This window comes from Oncorhynchus clarkii, chromosome 13, assembly GCF_045791955.1.
Source record: "Oncorhynchus clarkii lewisi isolate Uvic-CL-2024 chromosome 13, UVic_Ocla_1.0, whole genome shotgun sequence".
Classification (NCBI taxonomy): Eukaryota; Metazoa; Chordata; class Actinopteri; order Salmoniformes; family Salmonidae; genus Oncorhynchus; species Oncorhynchus clarkii.
The window spans coordinates 16,501,762-16,505,009 of record NC_092159.1 but is presented as its reverse complement, the minus strand read 5'-3'; positions in this window follow the sequence as shown (position 1 = coordinate 16,505,009).

The window sequence follows — 3,248 nt, the reverse complement described above, 5'->3', positions numbered from 1 at the left end:
GGGGCCAAGCTTCCTGCCATCCAGGACCTCTGTACGAGGCGGTGTCAGAGGAAGGTCATAGACTCCAGTCACCCAAGTCATAGATTGTTCTCTCTGCTACCGCACGGCAAGCGGTACCGGAGCGTCAAGTCTAGGTCCAAAAGGCTCCTTAACACCCTTTACCCCTCACTGCTGAACAGCTAATCAAATGGCTACCCTGACTATTTGCATTCATCCTCTTTTTTACACTGCTGCTACTCACTGTTCATCATCTATGCATAGTCACTTTACCCTTAACTACATGTACATATTACCCCAATTACCTCGACTAACCCGTACCACCGCACGTTGACTCGGTGCCGATACCCCTTGTATATAGCCTCGTTATTATATATATTTTTTTTACTTTAGTTTATTTAGCAAATATCTTCTTAGTCTCTCTTGGTTAAGGGCTTGTAAATAAGCATTGTACGGTAAGGCTGTTGCATTCAGCGCATGTGACAAATCAAATTTGATTTGATTTAATCAATACACCCAGTCACTACAAAGATACAGGCGTCCTTCCTAACTCAGTTGACAGAGAGGAAGGAAACCGCTCAGGGATTTCACCATGAGGCCAATGGTGATTTTAAACCAGTTACAGTTTAATGGCTGTGATAGGAGAACACTGAGGATGGATCAACAACATTGAAGTTACTCTACAATACTAACCTAAATGACAGAGTGAAAAGAACAGGTACAGCATGTGTTCGTTCCATCCCCACCATGACCAGCCTTATCCCTGGCCCCTGCACTGCTGACCTCTCCCTCAAGCTTACAGCTTCCCCACTGAGGGTAGAGCTGATAGCCCTCAGCCAGACCTGGCTTCAAATAGCATCCAAAATGTTTCAAATGCTGTCAAAGCTTGCCCGGCCCAATGGAATAGCCCCAGAAGTGCAAACCCAAAATCTGCCCATCTGTCATTCCAGGCAGTCTGGAGCAAATGCTAAGTCAACATACATCAATTATTTTGAATACTATTTGGACCCAGGTCTGTCTGATGGTCCTCAGCCTGTGAAAATGATGGCTGGTGTCTGAGAGCTCTCTCATTGCTACCCTACGTCCCAGTCTACATTCCAAATAGCATCTTATTCCCGATATAGTACACTACTTTGATCAGAACCCATAGGCTTGCCCATAGGGCACTGGTCAAAATAATGCAATATGTAGGTAACAGGGTTCCATTTGGGATGTAACTCCAGTCTGCAGGGCTGTAATGGTTTGGTGGATTAAACTGCTCTCCTCTCTGGACTACTGTAATTCCCCTCTGAAATACAGCCTATTAGTCACCGTGGGCAACTCCACTCCCTCTCTGTCCCTCTGTGTCTCAACTGACATCATATTCCCTTTATAGTACACTACTTTTCACCCAGGGCCATAGCGCTCTGGTCAAAAGTAGTGCACTAAATAGGTATAGGCTGCTTTTTGGGGCGCAGACTCTGTCTGTGTCAGAGCAGGAGAAGAGATACAAAAACCATCCCTGGGTTAGTGCTGAGAGGAAGCATGCTGGTGGGAGCGGTGGGATCTGGTGATGTCATCGTGTCATGTAAGTCTGCAGCAGCCCAGAGTAGGACAGGAGCTAAACACTGTTTCAATTCTGCTATGGTTTTTGTTGCTTTAATTAACTATCAAATATCCTTTCATTTTCGTGCATTTATAGTGCTGAGAGGAAGCATGTTGGTGGTAGAGATGATGTCATCATGCCATGTAAGTTCAGTTCTGTTCTGCACAGTGTGGTTTTATTACTCTGATTAAGCTATCAAATAGTCTGGGTGGATAACGACACTGCGTATTAAAGAAGAGTAGCATTTATCACCATTTGCTCTTTGTCTATTTACGTATAGAATTGCATGATGGTGACACTTTTCAAATTGCACTGGGCCATTTTGAACATCTGTCTCTCCCATTACATCGTTGTTTTTGCCAAAGTGTTACATGACGTGCATGCCTCAGACGACCCCTACTCACACACGCACGCACACACACACACACACACACACACACACAGAAACCAGCCCTGTTTGCCTCAGACGACCGCTATACCCACTGCCAGCCAGCATTCGGTGCTCCGTCACACTCTGCCTCACACCCTCCTACGCGCACGCACGCACGCACGCACGCACACACACACACACACACACACACCACCTACTGCCATCCAAAACCCAGTCACCAGCTGCCTCTCTCTCTCACTGACTCACTCAGTCCCAGTCAGTCACAATACGTTCACCCAGACACAAGTCATCGCAGGGAAAGGGAGGGGGATACAAAACACAGTGACACATTAATACCAAACCAGACACTTGACGAGAGAGCCGTGGAGAACTGAGTGGAGTGAAGTAGCATCCCAAATGGCACCCTGTTCCCTACAATAGCACTACGGGCTGTGGTCAGAAATAGTGGACTATATAGGGAATAGGGTGCCATTTGGAATTAATATTAAATATTCATAGAAGGATGATGACAGACAGACATGACTTGTAGAGGGGTTGATCTGGGAAGGAAGGGTAATGGTTATCACCAGCTGCCTCTGATATCGAGATGGCGCCGACAGAGATGGCCGCCTCCCTTCAAGTCCTTAGGAAACTATGCAGTAATTAGTTTTTTTATGTATTATTTCTTACATTGTTAGCCCAGAAAATCTTAAGTGTTATTACACACAGCTGGGAAGAACTATTGGATATAAGAGCGACCTCAATTTACCAACATTACGACCAAGAATATTTATTTCCCGAAGCGAATCCTTTGTTCGGACCTCCACCCTGGACATTGGATATAATCCCAGAGGCCGACCCAAAACAATGTCGTCGCCGCAGGAGAGGCAGACGGAGCGGCCTCTTGGTTAGACTTAGAAGGCGAGCACACCACCCACCTTTTCCGAGCATGTTAGTTGCCAATGTCCATTCTCTTGTCAACAAGGTGGACGAAATTAGGGCACGAGTTGCCTTCCAGAGGGACATCAGAGATAACATAAGATAACATAACATGTAACATTCTCTGTTTCACGGAAACATGGCTCAATCAAGATAGGTTGTCAGAGTCGGTACAGCCACCAGGTTTCTTCATGAATTTTGCATGAAGAAGGGTGGGGGTGTGTGCCTCATGATTAACGGCTCATGGTGTAACAATAACAACATACAGGAACTTAAGTCCTTTTGTTCACCTGTCCTAGAATTCCTTACAATCAAATGCCGACCGCATTATCTCCCAAGAGAATTCTCTTCGATTAT